The sequence below is a fragment of the Danio rerio genome, chromosome 9, assembly GCF_049306965.1.
Source record: "Danio rerio strain Tuebingen ecotype United States chromosome 9, GRCz12tu, whole genome shotgun sequence".
Lineage (NCBI taxonomy): Eukaryota > Metazoa > Chordata > Actinopteri > Cypriniformes > Danionidae > Danio > Danio rerio.
This window is the reverse complement of record NC_133184.1, coordinates 41,642,501-41,664,355: the sequence shown is the minus strand read 5'-3', so window position 1 is coordinate 41,664,355 and position 21,855 is coordinate 41,642,501. Positions and strand designations below refer to the sequence as shown.

The 21,855-nt window shown below is 36.8% G+C and overlaps 1 protein-coding gene across 4 annotated transcripts in view; it reads left to right on the top strand.

Annotated features, from left to right (window-relative positions):
- The first annotated feature begins 2,586 nt into the window (after nucleotides 1–2,586).
- Nucleotides 2,587–21,855, top strand: part of erbb4b (erb-b2 receptor tyrosine kinase 4b) — a 656,299-nt gene continuing 637,030 nt past the window's right edge. For all 4 annotated transcript variants that reach the window (XM_073912987.1, XM_073912984.1, XM_073912983.1 and 1 more), the window contains exon 1: nucleotides 2,587–2,809. The gene's annotated coding sequence lies outside the window, so the exon portion shown is untranslated. The remainder of the gene's footprint in view (nucleotides 2,810–21,855) is intronic.

The following is a 21,855-nucleotide window of genomic DNA, read 5'->3' as shown; positions in this document are numbered from 1 at the left end:
GTTGTTCTCTTGGATTATCCAAAATCCCTAAAGCCAGGTGTAAACATAGCTTTTTGAATCCTCTATGAAAACATTTGAGTTCCCTCAAGCAATTTTGCGTACTCTCACCAACAAAATAGAGTGATATAAATATTGTATTTTCCAGTACTGGGTTGCGTCTGGAAAGGCATCTGCCGAAACAGATGGTGGTTCATTCCACAGGGACTAAGTCGAAGAAAAATTAATGAATGAATAAATTCTTTTGTTTCCCAGAGATGGGTTGCGGCTAGAAGGACATCCACTGCGTAAAAATGAGCTGGATAAGTTGGCGGTTCATTCCGCTGTAGCGACCCCGGATTAATAAAGGGATTAAGCCGAAAAGAAAATTAATAAATGAATAAATTCTTTTGGAAAGACTATAGCTGCGTCCCAAATCGCATACTTATGCACTATTTTTCGCCATTTTGTAGTATAAATAGTGTAAGTAGTGTGTTCACATTGAAAACTCTCAAAATAATAAGTGCACTTTAATTACCCGGATGATGCACTCATTCAGCCGCTAAAATGAAGTGTGTAATGATGGACACTTCACGCACTCAACGACCGCAGGTTTGCTTACGTAGCGGAAGGGGCGGAGCGATCGGACGCACATGTTGAATAACTTTATTTATTTTGGATAGTGAAAGCAAAATTCTCCTACGAGAGTGATTATAGCGCCTCCGGATGGTAAATGCGGCAATACTCACGGCAGGTATTACTTGATAATTCAGTCGTTTATTTCACTGATTTGGCAACAGTCAAACGTCATCAGGGAAACGGTTTGAATTTCCGCTTAGTAAAAAAACATTAGTGTGCCATTTGGGACAGCACTACATACATATACTATCCTGTTGAGTGTGTAAGTGCATAAGTACATAGTGCATGAGTGCATAGTGTATAGTGTGCCATTTGGGACGCAGCTTATATTTCAGAGCTATAAGGAATCAATGTAAACTTTATCAAGGAAACAGAATCTGGAGTCAATCTAGGGCCATATATACTTGCAAAATAAAATAATAAAAAAAAAGTTTTGCAAACAAAAAATATTGAGCAAAAAAAGTAATAAATAAATGTAAATCTCCAATAATCACATAGCGAAAATGAAGTTTTGAGAAATAAAAATTTATTTTGCTAACTAAAGTGAAGAACTCAAAGTGAAAATGAAGTTTTGAGAAATAAAAATTAAATTTGCAAACAAGAAAATAACTGCACAAAAAAAATCAAACAGTGCAAAAAAAATAAAAATCAATAAAATCAATTAGCTTTTTAGTCAGCTGTGAGTTTGCGCTGCTGTTTTCACTTCGCACTTCACATTTCTGGCATGTTTCACTTTGTGGCCCTGATTTGATAGAGGCAACTTAAGTAATTATGGCAGGCCTGGACCTACTGGGCTGTAGGAACACCTCTGTGATACTCTGTCTCCAGGTGATGACGTCGCCTAAATAGAAGCAGGCCTTAATTTCGGTAAATTGTCAATAAAGGCTAATTCAGAGTGATAAGACTCTGTCAGTCATTGAAATACAGCACATCTGACATATTAAACAGCACTTATCATAACCAATCAATAAGGGCCGACCATAGCCAACTACATCTACTAATCATTCATTCCTTCATTCATTTTCCTTCAGCTTATCCATGATTTATCAGAGGTCGCCACAGTGCATGAACTGCCAAGCTACTAATCATACAAACTTATTTTTTGGTGTGTTTTTAATGTTCTTTATTGATATCAATAGTTTTATAAAGAACCTTTAATATTTTTAGAAACTTTTCATATTACAAAAAGATATGTAAACCCTTGTGTGGTCTTTAAACTTTGTATAATCAATGCTATATAATGGCAGTTTGTAACTTTAGATTTAATGGCTAATTTTGTATGAATTTGTAAGATCTCATTCATACAAGTTAGTATGATTTGCTCATCATCTCCCAATGATTACATTTTCAAACTATTAAACTTGTACAAATTCACACAAATTAGCAGTTAAAATTAAACAATTTAAGCAAGACAGTATTGATAAAAGTTAAAGCAGCAGATTCTTATTATGTGTGAGTGGGTATGGGTTGGAGTGTGCCTACAGTTAAAAGGGTTTAATATGTAGCTGGCAGGTCAAAATTGAGCCCTAAGATAACCGTTGTACCCTATATGTATACAGCTGTTTATATATATGGAATATATATGGAATGAATCACCAACTACTGGCATGTGTTTTGCCCAGCAGATGCTCTTTCAACTGCAACCCAGCACCATGGGAAACAATATGTAAAAAAAAACAACAAAAAAAAAAACAATTTTTTTTTCTGCTGTTAAAATGTGTTGTCAGTCAAAAGAAGGGTTAAAGTGGGAAAACGCTTTCTTGAATTTTCACACTTTCTAAACATTTTTTTAACAACTGTTGACTGAAAAGTTATTTGGGATACCAAATATAGTTTTACGATGTAGCTGCAAAAGATTGCAACTGCTACTTTAAGAATGAATGTCCTGCAGAGTTCATCTCCCACTGATCAACTTGGAAGTTTGGAGTGAGTGTGAAGGTCATAATTACTTTCAGGTGTGTTTAATTAGCTGGAACTTAACTCTCCAGCAACAGGTTTAGACACCACTGCTTTAGGGTCTCCAAGTGGACTGCTTTTAATCAAATATGTCTATGTAAGATCATATTTTAAAGATACATTGCTATTTATATATATTTTTAAAGTTTAATTGTTTAATAATTATCAATTTGGGAAAACGGAAGCCTACTGTACCAACTTCTGTGTTCTAAAGAGCTGTACATGCAACATCTTAACGGTAAGTCAGTCTGGCTGCATTTACACAAACCTTGATAATGAGTTCCGATTTTGTGACTGTATCTGATTTTTTTTTTTTTTTAACATGCTTACATCATCTTTTAAAAGTGACTTACTGTATATCTGATTGTCAGCATTTACACAAGGCACAAGCAGGGAAAAAAAGAGCGGGCGCTGACTGACAGCTGATTATTAAAATGCGCTCTTTTCTCCATAATCTGTTAGCTGAATTTCATTTTGTTTATTCTCTTTTTGACAAGTTGTTTTGCTGTAGTTTATGACAGAAAAGTTATCATTTGTCTATATTCTTTTAACTTGGGTCTTTTTTTATACCAGTAAGGATTATAATGTCATGTCCATAGCCTGATATGCATGTTTTGTATGCAATAATTATTGTTTACATAGGGGATTTTGTGCACATGCTCTCCTATTAACATCCTTTTTGTTTTTTGTTCTAGTAATTCGCTACAGTTATTAATGACCCGCGACTCACCTTGACAGGAGAAAATTCGATCTACTGTAACCGCTTACACTGCAGACATGATGGCACAGACCTAATAAGCACAGCTAGCCAATGATGAACTTCCGGTGAAAGGTTTACGTGACTATTTTCAATTTTATAAGATTCCTAAGCACAAATAATTGTAATATCATTTAAAATATAATCAGCTAAATAGACTTGAGCATTTATTTGTTTGTTAAAGCATAAAAAGAGACCAAACAAGTTTAAACTCAGGCTTCACTAGCAGCAGGCTAGCACAGAAATTCCATTGTAAATACTGGGGTAGAATTAACTTCCATATTTTAAAGACATGGCGAGGAAAAATAGAATTTAATGCAGTGCGTCTTGTTTGGTCTGATGGCCACTATTAAACGTATCTCAGCAATCTCTCAAAAACACTTCAATTTATGGGATGACCATTCAATTTGGAATTGGCTGACTGAAATTAAAAGTCTGTGTGCATTTACTCCATTCACCTTGGATAAATTTCAACATATGAACAAGGCCTGAATATGATTTGAGTAAATCTTTTTATTTCTTCCTGCACACATGTACATAGACCATATCCAATCTGTGCCACATAGAAGAAAAGAAAAAAAAAAGTAGGGTATATGCACAGCAAGTGTTTTCTCCCATACCGATAAACTTAAATGGTTAATGTGATTTATTCATTTTTTTCAATCATATATGGTCCTTTTTACAGCATCAGTGTTGTAATGCCATTAAAATATAACCAGTTAAATAGACTTCAGCATTCATTTAGTTGTTCAAGCATAAAATGAGATAAAAAGCCTTTACACACACACACACACACACACACACACACACACACACACACACACACACGTGCCACCAGGATCAGCAGGTGAATGCAGAAACTCCATTGAAAATACTGGAGTAGAATAAATGTTAATATTTTAAAGACATGGAGCAGAAAAAATTATTTTAATGCAGTGCCTCTTGTACATTCTGAGACCCACTTTATATTGTATATCAATCAGGCAGAAAAGATAACTGATTAAAAAAAAAAAAAAGACTTTAAATGCGCTGATTTTGTAACGGCATACAGTTCACTGCAAGTGTTGAACCCAGGTTACTGAAAAATTAAAAGTCCTGCCGCATACTTCTGCATACACCCTATAGGGTCACTTGAACTATGCAATGTAAAAGCAGCCTTTAAAAGCCTTTTTGGGATCCTGTACTTCTTTAACCCTTGCATAGTCTTAGAATTCAGTATTCTCTTCATCATAATTGTAAAAAATAAAATGACCCCCTGTCACTAAACCTATGTACAGTGGACCAGAGGACTTAACATGCTGCAATTTAAAACAAACACACGCAATTACAAAAAACCCCAGCAAATTGAAAAAAGATCGTCATCTGTTTGACAGCACACATGCTGCAAATTCTCAACGCATACACATGAAAATACAAATCGCTGCATTTTCTCACAACACAAAAAGAACTAAACACAACAGAAAGGTTTCAAGGAGAACCAAAAACGTGACGGACACCGCTGTGCTGTGACTGTTGCTTGGTGAAGTTGTAGGTGATCTTTCAAATGTGAGTTTTATTTCAATATCTTGATTCCAGTGTCTTTGGTACTTATTAGCCTAAATAACCATAACTTAATTAGCCGGATTCATCACGTTTAAGGGTGTCCTTGAAACATTTCTGTTGTGTGGTGAGAAAATGCAGCGTGTTTTATTAATTGTTTCCGTTGTGTGAAAATGCAGTGCTTTTTTAAAAATGTGTTTGCTTTGTGAGGATTTCCAGCATGTGAGCCGTCAAACAGATTTGGGATTTCTCAATTAGCTGTTGTTTTATGTAATTGCTTGAGTTTTCTTAAATTGCAGCACGTTATGCTCTCTTAGCCAGTGTACATTGAAATAAAGCAGCAATTTTGCAAGAATAAATATCCTCATCGTTCATCACAAACTGTCAATGTTTAGGTTTTCCCACAACCAGGCTCGTAGTAAGGAGGGGCTTGGGAAGTTTGGAAAATCACCCCTCACCAGGATTTGTCTCATACATGAGCTCATTTGTCCTATTTTGACTGCTATGCCATCGTGGTGAAAATAACCCATCAAAAAAGACTTTAAGACCAAGCAGAATCCTCTTGGCTGTTGCTTTAGAGTGACTTCTGCTAATCAGTTTTGGCCAATGCTAGCAGTTACTTTTCATGGGTCAAATATCCAGCTTTGTAAGAAAACATACAAGCGAATGTGAGCGAAGTCTCCTTTCGCTACTGTTTTGCTTTTAAATAAAGAAAAACATTTTATAAATAACTTTTATTCAACATCTTGTACTTTATTCTTGAAGCAAAAAATGACCAATAAAAATATGTGAAGCACCAAAAGAGGCCCATATCAAAATTAATTTGAATACTATTTTGGCTGAAATGGTCGAAAAGCGTGGTTATGATAACTCTCTGACAAGCTAATTCAGAACAATGCTTAAAACGTCACTAAAATATAGTATTTAAATTTTATAATTAAATAGAAAAAGATGTGATTTAATTGGAAAATTTTGAGAAAAATGAGCCACCACTTTCACCAGGCTCATGCAGATAGTGCAATACTTATTTTTTTATATTTTTCCAAACACACCAATATAACAGTGCCATTGTGGTTCAGTGGTGAGCACATTGCGTTACGACGCCGTCAATCCAAGTTCGAACTAGAGATCTAAATAACTATCCGAATAAAGGACGTTAGCGGTCGGTAACTGGTGTAGTTTTGGACTGGAGTGGGTGGTCTAACCATATCACTCCCAACTCTCGTATGTATGTGTGTGAATGAGAGAGCATAATGCTGAATTTAGCTTGTTTGTTGCTGTGCGTGCGTGTGTGCGTGCGCGCGAATGAGAGAGCTTTGTACTGTGCGTACGTATATGTGTGTGTGTGTGTGTGTGTGTGTGTGTGTGTGTGTGTGTGTGTGTGTGTGTGTGTGTGTGTGTGTGTGTGTGTGTGTGTGTGTGTGTGTGTGTGTGTGTGTGTGTGTGTGTGTGTGTGTGTGTGTGTGTGTGTGTGTGTGTGTGTGTGTGTGTGTGTGTGTGTAATTGAGAGAGAGCGATGCTGTCTGTGTGTGTGTCACTTGCTTGGTGCTTATGTGTGTGTGTTTATACAAACAGCTTGTTATAGGCTGTCTGGACTCTGCTGGGTGGTTTTCCACCTGGTGGGAGAGGGATTCAAAATGTAGTCCTGCGCAGATCTCTAGTACGAACCTCACCTGTGTAGGTTTTTTTTATTTTATTTATTTATTTTTTTCATTTTTAGTGTTAAGACATAATACTGTTTGGGCTACTTATGTAGGTGTACACATTTTATTTTATTCTTTTTTTGTGTGACCACTGTTACAAAGGACTGGATGTCTATAAAGAATTTTGCACATAATATATATTCTAATATTGCAGGAAAATACATTGTGATGTTTTAAAGAATAGTGTTGGAGATTTAGCTACCCTTTAATGTTCTCATATTTATAAAAACATTTGAAGTTCTAAAGCAGCTGTTTCCTTGAAAAAGACGTGATCGCGTCATTAGAAACTGAATTGGAAATGATGTTATTTTAGTCAGTCGTGAACTGAGGTGGGCCGGTCTAAGGCTTGAAACTCCAGGGCTGAAAAGGAGTCCCATTCTGGCCCTGGTTACAGGACTATCAACAATGTGCAATATTTTATTAATGTTTAATCAGTGGGCACCACTCGTCTCTGACTGAATTGAAGGGTACATTTTCTATTGCTAAATGTACCTGCATAAGCATAAAATATGTTTAGCAAGACCATATTTATAGTGTTTAAGTTCAAACGGCAGCGTGTTTGGATGTAGGAGTTACACCACAGACTTGCTTAAGACGATAATTGTATACTATAAGTGTACAGCCTTCAAGAAAATAGTAAACTTTTCAATTGTATTTAATAATATTGGAGTCATTTTAAAAAGTCAAAAGGCTTACATTAGGTGTAAGGTTTTTAGTGGGACAGTGTTATTAAAAGCCCTCCATCTGTGCTACATCAAGCATTGCATGCAACATCATAACAATAAGCAAATGCTTTTCAGTTTTCCATCCATAGTTGTTTTTGGGGAGATCCTGCAGAGCTCGCTGTTGCTAAATCCTCCTAATACTCACTTCCTGACCCTTTCTGCCCTATAATATCACACCTTCTTGCTACGGGGATGCTACACCTCCATCTTGGTTTGTCTGAAGGGGCTGAGGAGTGCGATTTCCTGTGCTGAGCGTGAAAGAAAGAAAGAAAAGAGAAGACGAAAAAAGAGAGGGAGAGTGATAGAGAGAGAAAATGACTGCTGCAAAGACCTCTGGGTATTTAGAGGCTGGTTTGTGGTTTTTTGTAAGCGAGAGGAGGAAGGAGGAGCGGGAGGGGGGCTTCCACTTGTCTTCCTACCGCTCACCAAATTCATACAGCCACTGCCAATGGGGAAACTCCCAAAACGGGACCCATTTAGGGCAAAACTAATGCACAAATTCAACTAAATAAAACTTGCTACCGTAAAACTACCATATAACTTTTGCTCTGCCTGGAGGAGGGATTAAAGATCAACGGCATCAGGTTGAGGGTTGTGTGTGTGTTTGCACCTGTGTGGAGAAAGGAGATGTGCGGAAAGAAGAGACATCTGTGGAGAGGTGGAGGAAAGTAAGAGAAGGCTGGAGGGAACTGTTCTGTGCGGGGAGAGAAAGAGAAGCAGATAACTGGAGGAAAACTGTGAAACAGTGGTTTGATAAAAATGGGTGCACAGCTGTCAATAGCTGAAGTGAAAACAGGAAACAAATGAAGATGACATCTCCCAGCACATCTGACGAATGCCATGATGACATTCAGAAGGTATTTTAGGATACATTTAGGACCATTTCGTTTGGTTTGTTCTTCGACTGGACGCAGCCTGGCACGCGGTATCACATCGTGCCATCCCGGTTGGTACGATGCAGACATTAGGCCTCAGAATCTGAGTGTTAGTGGCTTGCTCACAGTGTTCACACTCTCACATCCTGAGCAGGCGTTTGAGCGTTGAAGACTGAAAAGGTCAGTGGAACATAACCACAGAGGAGATGAAGGAACTGGTTAGCTGTGAAACGAAGGGCCTGATGCTGGTCTCACGTCTCTTTATGGAGTGTGGTGTCACTTACTCAGCAAAGTCATATAGTAAAGATGTCCCTGACGCTGTGGTAGAATCTTAGATGCTTGTCAACACACACACACAAAAGAACTGCTAAATTGTATTTAAGATTCTACTATATTAGGTTACTTCAAAATTTAATCCTCACAAAAACATTTTTAACTTACAATCATTGTATTAAATAGTTTATATTGCTAAAACCAATTTAAGTAATCAATCAAATGTTTGTTGTTTATCGCAAACAGTGTTCAGCATATATAAGAACACCATTAATCCATCTTTTAAATTAATATTTTTATTAGGAAGCTATGCAATATTATATTTGTGCATTTATATTAGATTAGTCAGAACTGAAACCAAATCTGGAGCTCATCTAAAAAAATAACTTGCAATGACAGTATAAAACTAGTATACCCAAATGTATGTGTTATATAAAAATATTACAATACAAATTTTAAAAAAAGGAAAAATTAAGAAAAGCAAAAATAAAATAACAAATTGTGTAGCTTGGAGGAACTTTATTTAATTTATTTAAAAAACATTTTCCAAGTGTTGCTTAAAGGATCAAAGCTTTTTTTTCAGACTAATTTATAAACATAATGTTTTTTATAAGTAATTTATTTTGTCTTTGCCATAGTGGCCGTGTATAATATCTTTTTTTTCTACTTGTTTCGCAAGATATTAATATTCAGTATAAAGTGCAATTTAAAGACTTAGGCAAAATATTAGACAACTACGGTTTGTTCTGTAGACAATAGCTAATATTGACTAATTCACAATATTACAAACTTATAGACTTATAATATTGACCTTTATAATAAAAAAGCTTGTATTTCAGTCAAACAAAAAAATAAGACTTTCTCAAAAAATATATTAAAAAAAAAAAAAAAAAGAAGGACTGGAGAATACAGCTATAGTATAAAATGTATATAGATCTAGGACTGGGCAGATATTATTGTATCACATATAATAATTTGTTTTGACCATAGTTTAAATGTGTGTACGATGTATATAAATACACACATGCATATATTTAAGAATGTTAATTTTTAGAAATATATTATTTTATATGTATAACATACGAAATTTAAATGTCTATGTAACAAATGTTTTGTATATTTTGTTTCAATCACATATACAAAAAAATATCTATAACACACACACACACACACACACACACACACACACACACACACACACACACACACCAACACATATGTATGTATACGTCAAAACAAACTTTTTATTTTGGATGCGATTTTATCTATCTATCTATCTATCTATCTATCTATCTATCTATCTATCTATCTATCTACCTATCTATCTATCTAAAAAAAAAAATAAATCCATGTTAGCCATTTAGCAAAGAGTCACTGAGCAGACAGAAGCCCTGCCCATGGCATGAATCTGCATCTACTGTGAAGTGAATATGATGCATGAATGTAGATAGTAAACCAAAAATGTCCATGTGTTGATTTATGTGCGAATAGCATGATGAATTCACGCATGCCATGTCTGGTGTGAACACAGCATAAGGGCCTTTGCCGTTTTAGGGCCCACCAGACATGGACTACACTTTTTATACAGTGATATTGTAAATGTGTTCACATGTTTACAGGCATTCGTTTTGGGGGGTATTTTAAAATCCTTTTGATCAAACAGTTTTTAAGATCATCAGACGCGTAAATTCAGTCATATTCCAACCATTTGGTTGTTAAGCTCTCTGATTACATCACTTGTACTGTCTAGCCCACATAAACGCATGGTGTGACAGACTTTACAAACTCTGTCATCTGGTATTGTGTCTTCTCCAAATGTCAAAGAGACTGTTTCTCCACTGTACTGTAATGAGTAGGAAGGCTTTAGTAGAGGGTAACTGGGTAAAATCCTGTGCGTGGGCTGGTATTGCTTGTCTGTGAATGGCGCGATCAGTGAGAGGTTATGGCAGGTCAGATGTGAGACACTTGAGTAAATGACACAGACATACACCGATTGGGTGGAGTATTATTAAAAGCTATTGTTGCCCTGACAGGATGATCAAGATCTCGTATTGTCATTAGCTCATTATAGCTTCAAAAAATCTGAGGTGGGATTTTCTTTACAAGGGAAGACAAAAGAGAAGGATAGATGGGCACAAGTACAGATTAAGCCATCGAATGTGAAGCAATTAACTTCTTATTCTGTTTGATGAACCATATGGAAATTAATTGTTCTTTTGAGGCAGTCCACACAGTACTTAGCTGTAGGAGAGCAGAATCGATCTATATTTCTTTTATTCATCGTGTCAGAATGGTAAAAAAATCATGTATTAATATCTACATCCCCAATAAACTACAGCAGATGATTTTGCTAAACTTAAATAGTACAACACTACAAAAGCATTAAATAACAAAATATAAAGTTACTATAGTTTAAATCAGTGTTTCTCAACTGGTGGGTTGGGACCCAAAAGTGGGTCACAGGAACATTTTCAGTGGGTCGCAGAGTGTGTGGTCAGTAAAACAACAAAAGTTTAGATTTAAACTTATATTTTGCTTAAACTGGACTTATCTTGAAATGCGCACACGACAAATGTACCGTTTGACATGTGAAATTTCATTTCATTATAGCAAGAAATATATCGTAGCGCAAGTACAACCCTGAAAATGTAAAGTATGGATTTCTATATACTGATGACAAAAAAGGTTTAAAACTGCAGTGTGTCATATGAAATGAGGTGCTCTCACAAGAGAGCATGAAACCTTCTAAGTGAAGTTTTTAAACATTTCGAGAGGAGCATGTGATATAATTGACTGCAGCTGGCCACCTATCTACACTCATTAGTTAGCCAATCAGATCTATCCTAACCCACTATAAGTAGCCTAGCTAGACAGTACTCCCTTATCTTCGTTTTCCGAAGAAACCCCCCATCCACCCCTTTCTCCTTTTCTCCTTTACAAAAAGTGTAGCTCTCGAGAACCACCTGATCTCGTACTCCCCTCACATGCTTTATGGACCTGGCGGGAGCCCTGGGCTCAACTATCTTCGAGCTCAGGGTTCTCTCCCAGGACAGCATGCCAAACCTGCTTACAGCTGTCAAGCAATATCTAAGTGTGAACTCTTGAAACTAAAACGACATTTAGAAACCAAACATCCCAGTTGCAAGGACAAACCTGTAGACCATATTCAAAGACGACTCCAAGAGTTGAGGGCATCACAAAAGTGCATACATTTTGTTAAACGACAGCAATAAAATATTGTTTATTTGTAAGTCTTTCTTATGATTTATCTGTCACTACTTGTGTGTTAACAAATAAATACAAATTAATTATAATTCCTGAATTCCTGAATAATTCCTATAATTCCTAATTATATTATAGTTCCTAAAAATGTGGGTCGCGGCTTGATGACCATGTAAAAATGTGGGTCCCATGGCCAAACCAGTTGAGAACCACTGGTTTAAATAAAACCCTGTAATACTGAGTTATAATAAAAACAACAACACATTCCCACCAGTTAAACTTGTCATATTTCTTCTGGAATCTCCTCACAGTTTTTACAACCAGAGTCAGTGCTGTGCCATAGCATCTTGGGAGTGAAAATAACTTCACTGTTCCTAGACCTGAAATAGTCTAGTGTGGCTTACACTCATCCAAGCTTTTCTGAATGTGGTAGCACTTTCAGCTTGGCGGGAACATCCATTCTGTAGGTTGTGGAACATATTCGGTATATACGACAGGAAGCAGAATGATACAATACTGGTTTAATTTTAGCTAAATTAAAACCAATTAAATAATTTTCTTTCACTTAACGTGGGACAGGTTGCGGGGGCAGCAGTCTCAGGAAGGAACCCCAGACTTCCCCCTTAACCCAGACACTTCCTCCAACTCCTCCGGGGTGATCCCAAGTCATTTCAAAGCCAGCCGAGTTTGCTCGAACAGTTCGACTTCGCTCGAACTCACTCTAGGTACAGTTGCCATGAACCATGCCGATGCTCACTTGCCCCTCCGCCCCCTCTGCCCTGCACTAACGTTGCATTTTACTTTCTGGGCCGGAGCATGCTTGCGTCATTGATGTGACTGTTCAGTTTAACAGGAAGAGAAGTGCTCTCTCTCAGCACAGTGGACATTGCTTTAGTTACATAGTTTTGTATTATTTTTAGTCGTTTGGGATGCAGTGGCATGCAGTCAAATATTTCGCTGAACAGATCCACCACTTTAGACTTTTATCATAAGTCATTATGCTGCACGTATTAGGAGATTTGCTGAAGGTGCAGTAAGGGGTTTGCATCTTTTAAAAGCTTTGGCAGTTCATGTTCAATTAAAAGAATGATTACTAAGTTCATATTCAGTTTTGTGCTCCAGCGTGCTTTGCACTCACTACAAGCGTAACGCGCCTAAGCCCAACCGAACCAATAGAGTCTGGCTGCAGACTTGCACTTGCACCTCCAGGCTTGCACGCTCGGACTTACACGTCCAGGCAACCACGCTTCCTCTGCAAGAGGCGTCATTTATAATCGCCACCTGTGTCTGCTCGCATAAAAGTCATTCGGTAATTTAACTTAAGGGTGTCCATGAGGCGGAAAAATCTCTGAGGTAAAATATTTCATTGAAATCAAACTTCTTATGTCACCCTTACCTAAGTGCCTTATTTTCGAAAAGTTTCTCTGTGGTTTCTGGCAACATATGGCATATGACATCTTCCAGCCTCCACCGCGGTGACTGAAGCTCTGCACAAGAATTTTGGCCAGCGGAGAAATTAAAATGGTCGTGCCCAACTGAGTCTGGTTCTCTCAAGGTTTTTTTTCCTTCACTCTCCTATCAGGTGAAGTTTTTTTTTTCCCTCTCCGCTGTCGCCACTGGCTCACATGGTTCAGGATTGGTAGAGCTACGCATCGATGAATTTGCTCTTCAGTGTTTGAACTCTCAGTAATGATTTTAAACCACACTGAACTGAGCTAAACTGAACTGAACTGATCTTAAACACTAAAAACTGAACTACACTGTTCCAGTTACTATGACCATTTATGTGAAGCTGCTTTGACACAATCTACATTGTAAAAACGCAATACAAATAAAGCTGAAAGCTGAATTGAATTGAATGGCGACGGGTGCCACAGTTACTATAGTCACGTAAACGAACCACGAATGCTTGCCTATAGATATATACACTAGATATCGCATAGGGACCCAGAGCATGCGTCAATAGCGCCTCCTCATTGGTACAGTGCTCCCAGGACAATTGTCATTCAACCGCACTAGTCAAGACAGTGTTATTACGTGAAGATGCAGGACTTTAGCGCTGTCTACGGGTGTAGTAACGAGCAAACAAAGAAAACAAAGCACAAAGGCAGAACATTTCATGGGTAAGTTTTAGTTTTTTTAATTAGTTTTTGTATGTTCTGAACGTTTGTGCTAAATGGGTAACATTATTGATGATAATACAGTCACTTACTGCATTCATTGTAGCTCCAACTCGCACTAAACACTCAGTTTATGCTAGTTTTGTTTAATAAAATCAGCAAACAATGCAATAGAAATATGATAACGAGATGCTTCAGTGCCAGAAACTTGTAATATTGTTGGCTAGTGAACGAGTCGTCCATAACAGAGATTCATTCACAAACGAGTTGCTCCCTCCGTCAGTATGAGAAGTGAAAGCAGGAGAGGAGGTGTGTTTCAGGACACGGATTAGTTTAAATTTAACAGGGAGGGTGGATAGTACATTTCTGTACACACAAACTTTTTTGTCAGGAATGCCCGTGGGGTCACTGATCCATCAATGTAGAAAAGTGATGTAAAATTATAATTTTCGTAATTAAAAAAAAATTGCATACTAACATCCAGGAAAACTCCAGATCACAGATGTGTATATCTCTGGCTTTGGATGGCCACAATCCTCCACTGTACCTTGGTCCCGCATTCATTTCAAAGGAGTGCTACCCTGTTTCAAAATGGCGGCTCTATTGACGCATTCCTTCCAATAGACAACAACAGGGTAGGCGAGATCTAATGTATATATCTATGAGGCTTGCCTTACAACAGCTCTGTCTGCAGTAATGTTACACATCATCTGTGCCGCTTTCTTTCTGTTAAGCGAGTCGAGACATTCACTTATCGAGTCGATCTCGACAGTATGTTTGGAGGACCTATAAAACTGGGCTGGGATCATGTAGAGACTGTTGAAGCTGCGCTGCAACTGTGATTTCATATAGATGCACTCCTGCACAGACGTGCTAACTTATCAAGAATAGTTATAAAGAATAGTTTCCTTTGCTGTAAGTCAAGTCCACAATGTTTATCTGTTAGTTGTAATACTACAACTCCTTGAAATGTTTAAAATAAAAAAAACTAAAATTCAAATTTGCCTGTTGTTTTTTTTATTTTATTATTCATAACTGTGGAAGAATACTTTGTGTGTATATGTAGACCAGATATTTAGTTGATATAAATAATAAGCTTTGCTGGTATGAATGTTAGTAGCCTGCTTTGGTAAATCTACATCAAAGCATATAATCATATGATGAATATACTAACTGGTTTTCGGGGGTGGGGGGGGTCTGTCATGTTGTACAACCCAAGTAATCTACTTAGAATTATTTTACAACGTCGTCACTGGCATCGCAAACAAACTGGAAACTCACTTTTGGTTTATTTGTGTTGATTTCTAGTGTCGATTGTAAATGACGTCACTTGCATTGGAAGCGTGGGTGCCTGAGTGTGCAAGCCTGGAGATGCAAGTTCAACTCCGCAGCCAGACCCTTCCCAAATGAACTGCACTCTGGCAAACCTCTTTCAACCAGGCTAGGGTCGGCCAACTGAACTGTGCCTGGACCCGATTCGGAGCACTCACACTTGTCAAACGAACCAGAAAACCCGCCCAGGCACAGTTCGGATAGCCTAGTGTGACTACATCCATAGTTCCTCCAGCGTGTTCTGGGTCTTCCTCAAGGCCTCCTTTAAGTGAAACAAAACTGTAACACCTCTCCAGGTAGGTATCCAGGAGGCATGTGAAACAGATGCTGGAGCCACAACAGCTGGCTTCTCTCAATGGGGAGGAGCAGCAGCTCTACTCCAAGCTCATCCCAGGTGACAGCTCCTTACCCTACATATAAGGGTGCAACCAAAGCTCATGGCCATAGGCGAAAGTAGAAAGATTGACCAAAACCAATCAGTATTAAAACAAGCAAGCCAGAGATTATGGTGGCAAGGAACCAAAATTCCACCAATTAATGGAAGTTGAGAATAAATCTTTGGTGAATGCAGGCTCTGTTCGGGGATCAGTTATCCTCTAGTTAAGTGGAAAAGAGAGAGTTAGAGTTGCAGTCTAAAAGATATTGAAGGGCAATTGATATTGAAGCTGCAAAATTGTTATTATATTGACCTACAACTCCTAAATCTGGTTATGGGTGTGATCTTGAGTTATTTTCTTATCACTTCCTATGTGCATTTGTTAGAGACACAAAGTTGTTGCCAATTGTTTTTGTTGTGGTGATGCAGTGTGTATCCTCATGTGACTGATCCATCGTGCAGTGTGAAAATAGTAGCAACCTCAGTCATGTAATGTAAAAACAACTGTGAACCAAAAACTTGGACTCTGCATTATTGTGACGCAACGATCTGCTGTAGATACAGACTGGATTCGAGATTATGTGAACCACAGGTAGCAGGGTTTGTGGAAGGAAGGGCAAACAGACTAACATTGGCGTAGATGCTGTTCAGTGGTACTGCACCTACCCTTACAGTGACTACATTTTCATGAACATCAGTATTCCAATTATTTGCCTTAATCTTAAGACATCTTGATTAAGTTGTTTACAGGAGTTGCTTTTTGAATGTTCCTTTAATGTTCCCGTGTTACATTAGTTATAGTACATAGTTTGATTGACGTCATTACGTCACCATTTTGCACTAGTTTTCTGTCATAAAATGTAGCGAGGAGTGCTACAAAAATGCGAGAATTTGATTGAGGTGTTTACATGTCTGTACTGCACTTCAATAATGTGACTAAAATAGAAGTACTCTACATGTCTTAAATCCACTTCTGTTTAGTTTGATTATGACTAAATAGTCAGATTAAGGTAATTAAAAATAGCCCTTTACGTGATAAACACAATTATTGGTGTCCATGTACTGAGTGTCTTTTGCAAGTTTTCCTGGAAAGTAAGTGAGTTATAAAGACACCAGTTATAATGCAAGGAAATATGCCTTCTTAAATTAGCTGTCCTTTATTATTTAAGAACTCAGCTTTTGTGACCACATTAAACTTGTTATAATTTTTTATTCTTGAATTTTGTGACAAAAACAAAAACAGGGATTGTTTGGCCGAATGTGACTGTTTTCATTGAAGAAATTAGCATGTTAAACTTTGGACCACTGGATTTTGTTTGTTTGTTTTATTTTTGATTACAGTATATAATGGTTAATGAAAAGTTCAGATGCAAAAACCTCCAAGTGCTGTCTGAAATTTCCATCGAAATTGAACATTTTTCTTAACCTCCTTTACGTGAAGATGTTTAATTTTAAAAACCATAAACTTATTCTTTGCAATAAAAGCGATATACTGAGCAAACACAAGAGCCTGATAGAAATGCTCATTTTAGAGGAAAATTTCAGATGGCATTTAGAGATTTTTGCATTCGAACTCATAGGTTTAGCATTATTAACAACATTAGAATTCAGCCCCTCTTTAATACGTGATATCCTGAAACAAACTATTTTTTTTATTTAATATAAATATGTGAATTTGGTCAGTTTTTTTTAGCAAGTGTAAATACCTGGGAATATCCGCATAATGCTATGTACTAGAATAAAAACGTGTTCAATAATATTTAATATTACACTGTAAAAATATGATTAGCCCTGACAGCATTTATTTTTAGATCAATGTAACTTTTCAAACCAAGTTAATCATGTTTTAACTTAATTTTGTAAGTTACGCAAGCTGTTTTAAGTCAGTTCAATGGTCTCGTAAGGTTAATTTGATTTAGCTTAAAAATTTGAGGCAACCAGGATTTTTTTTTACAGTGTATAAGTACAACATTTATTATAATAAGACTTTTTATATGTATTTATTTATTTTTTATTATTATTATTGTTATTTTACCTGTTAAAATAAGTCGCAGGCCTATGCGAGTTTGGGAGGTTTTGATTCGGTGAATCACTTTTGTTTATTTGTTTATCGATTCATTGAAACGAACCGTCCAAACGAACCGGTACGCTGAAGAAAAAATAGGCTTATATGCAGACTGCAGAGAAGGCTAATCGCAATTCAAGTTTTATTAGACAGAAGACCACCAGCATCGGATTCTTTTTTATGGACGGGTGCATGTGAAATTGTAAGTAAATTTACTTTGTAAACTTTAATCTGTCATTTTCCTCTAATGTTTTCATGTATTCATTTTCTTTTTTAGCTTAGTCCCTTTTATTAACCATAGTCTGTAGTCTGCACATCAAAATAAAATCTAAGCTAATAAAGTCGAGCTGAATTATTTGTAAACTTTACTTACTCAAGGTTTGAATAAACCCCAATCCAGATTGTTTAACTCGTTGAACTAAACTTGTTTTACTGTAGCGTCTCTTTCATACGTGAAAGTGAGTGTTATTTGGTTTATTGCTTCATTCTCCCTCTGTCGAGTGTGCTTTTAAATAGTGATAGCAATACTAATGAACAGTTGATTTGTGGTGAACATACAGTAGTATAAGACCGTGGTTTTTATGTGCTGTTGGTAAATTTATGCTCAGCCGTTTCTTCGACCATGGCCTCCACTTCAAGGAACTGACTGTATTACTATGACTGTGAGTTTCTCTCTGTGGCTATACGCCTTTTATCACAGCAGAAGTAGGTTGAACAATTAGGAAATTGTGTATAGTCTGGACACTGCTGGAGGTTAAATAGGTGGGTGTTTGGTAAGTTAGCGTGGAAAGTCTTAGTGCGCCGAAACAACCTCACACCTGGACAAAAAACATGTATATCACGCACTCGTGCAGGCTTACAAACACTATTGATATGCGATTCAGTCTCATATTCATCTCATATGAGAATTCTCACATGATGAGTTGGTGTTAACGCTAACCCTGCTTTCTATCTGTTCAAAAATAGTGATAGATGTGTTTGTGAACATCATCGTGTCCATACACCCCGAGACACTCAAGACCGCAGGACTGCACTCTTGTCTTTTTATAGACCCGGAGCGGCTTTCTCAGCCCTTTTATCTGTGAGAAAAAAAAGATATGTGCACGGCTTCTCAGTAGCCTACTTTACCTTAACGATAAAGATAACTGGTGAAATTATATAACGAGCTGGAACTGAATGTTCAGTTTACTTCTCTGTCTCTTGCTATGAACCGTTTTATCTTCGACTTCAAAATGCAGTTGCAAGGCATGACTACTAATGCAGATTTCTTACTGAAGATATGTTCCAAATACACTGTTTACTCAGGACTGATGCTGCCTCCAAGTGGTAGAGGACTTTTCTGTTAAACTTTAGGCTCTGGTGGTTTATTTTTTCCAGGTCTGAAATCATTACTAAACCAGTGAAGTGCTTTTTCTTTTGTCCAGCAGATGTCATGATTTCACAAACAACACGAAAGCGCATTTTGTTGTAAAAAGAATAGCTTATTTGCCCCCATTGATGAGGTGTTCCCAAACTTTTTAGCCTGCAACCCATTTTTCTCAGAGGTGGTTATACATATACAAATGTAGCACACACAACAATAGGCCTGTATAAACATGTGCATATTGACAACACAAAAAAGTGCAATAGTCAAACAACCGTAGGCTATATAATTTATATAGTCACTTCTAAATTTGGTTTAGAAACCTCACCTAAAGAGACTGGTGGGCACAAGTCTATTCTTGGTTTGATTTTGCAGACAGCCAATCAGAGATCATCCTCAATGTTCGGTTGTGGCCTGTATTTATTTTTGATTGCTATAAAGGTGTCAGTTTAACCTGGTGCTTTAAAATCAATCTGATGCTGTGTTGTTAATTTAATGTAAACACACAATCCTATGAATCCTATGCATGTTCTTGCTTTTTTATAACTATTAACTGTTGTTATTTTCTGTGGGTTATGGAGAAAATATAGTCATTGTAATAGTTTAATAAAAATTATTTGACTTGGAAATCGCCAAGCGATCACCCCCAACCCTCACTTTGGGAACCTTTACCATAGAGTATGCTGCTGTTTCTTTTGCATATAAAATGAGACATTATATACGATATGACAAGTAAGTCCATCTGTCGAACTGCAGAAGATGTTTGAAAGCTTTAAAAGAAGATGATTTCAAAGCTTTGGCAGAAATTCAGATTAGACTTTAAATTTAGACATTTCATCAGCGTTTATCTTTTATTGTTTATTGTTCGTTTTTTGGAAGTAATTGATAAATATTCACAATTTTTCCTTTATATTAAAAATCAACTTTAAACTACAGTGGAAATAAAGTAATTGTAATTGCATAAAAATGTACATGTTAAATGTTTCATGTAACTTTTGTGATGGGAAAACAAATCAAATAATGGGCGCAATAATTACTATTCAACATTAAATGCATATATTTAAAAAAATAATAATAATTAAAAAACTATTTATTTAGACCTGAAACGTTTAAGAAGTTGAAACTTTGATCCCTAAATAGTTTTTTTTAATGTCATCAAATGATACTTTGTCTGAATGATAAGATTCCTCTGGTATGTAAACTATTGTTTTACTAAATTACATTATAGTGTGTGCCTTCTGTAAAATAATAGTAAAAAAAAAATTCACAAGAAAATCAAGGTCGCTGATTAAAGCCCTGACTGAGCCAGTTGCCATTTCTGTGTAGAGTTTGCATGTTCTTCCCATGTTTGTGGGAGTCTCCAGGTGCTCCAGTTTCCTCCACAAATCCAAAGACATGCGCTACCGAAGGTGAATTGGGTAAGCAAAATTGTCCGTAGTATATTTGTGTATGTCCTGGTCCTCCAGATTGGGGTTTAGAGTTTGGCTAACAACCCACATCGTAAAATTAGATGCCACAAAACGCCAACATGGTGTGGCTAAATATCTACTTTGATATAAATGGCGCTGGGAGTAAGAGTAAGTATGAATCTAATAGTAAGATGAAACGAATTATAGATTGGTTGCATATTGTTGTTTTCCTACTAGAAATCCGTTTCCTCGATGACTTGTTTATTTAAATAAACGCTGTTTATCCTAGCGGTAAATGGTGATTTTTTTTTTTTTTTGGCAACTGGTGCAACTTTCACTTTCTCTAGTGTCACTGTAATCCTCTAGATGGCAGCATTTCATAGCAAATACCACCCTGGCAGTTTCAGATTCAAGACTCCTGTTTAACACACTTATACCAACAAACACAAGCACTTATGAATCGTTACAGCTATCAATTTGTTAGCCAGTTCTATGTTCAAATCTAACTCCACTCCAGTCATAATAGGAACAGCAGAGAGTAAAGCTCAAATGACAACACATTCACACAGGCTCCCATAGTATTAATCATCACTTGGCGAAACCAAAGGCACTCTTGCTCTCAGATTCACACAGCTATACATTCATACCACCCGTCATGTGTTTTAGTGGGTAGATGTTTGTTATGAAAAGTCTGAACAGCCTGAGTCAGACAACTCTGGCGATGAGATGAGCGTCTACCGAACGGAAAACAATTACACAGTCACTGAATCCTCTTCTAAGTTGTGATGAGGGCAGTTAGCGATGGCTGTGGCCACGTAATGGTGTGTGTGTAATTCGGTAATGCTTCTCATTGCTCAGAAAATCTAGATCTTGCTGCCTAAAGACGACGCAATTTGTCAATTGACTCAGGGCCATTAAAAAAAGGAACAGTTCATCAAACTTTAAGGCAAATTTAGATTACTGAATGCAGACTCATTTAAAAAGAACAAATTATGCCATGACTTGGTCATTTGTACATTGTGATGTACTGATCTCGATTATGGATTTAGATGAAGCAATTAATTCTGTCATTTCTCTCGTACCCAAATGTGTCAAATGATTAGTGAGATTAGAAATTAAATGTAAAAATACTACTTTGTGGGGTCTTACAAAAGTTGTAAGCAATTTTTGAGCAACTCTATGCAAATGTCAACCTTGCCATGAAAAAAAAAAAGTTTTCACCAAAATATCAATTCTTTCGTTTTTTTTTTTTTTTTTTTTTTTTTTTGTGTAAGCAAGTATTTTACAGTACTTTTAAATATACTCAAGGTCTCAGTCAATGTTTTCGAAAAATAATATTCGAGTCACACATGTGGCAATTTCACATCTGTCACATCCATAATGATGAGAGTCGCACATCCATAACCAAACGTTTTACTCATAAATGCAGAAATGTTAAATAAAAACTATCCTTTTTGTTCTATAGAGAGCCGACTCTCATCCTTTTGATTTGCATTGTTTGTTTTGGTTTGTGCAGTTTAATTCA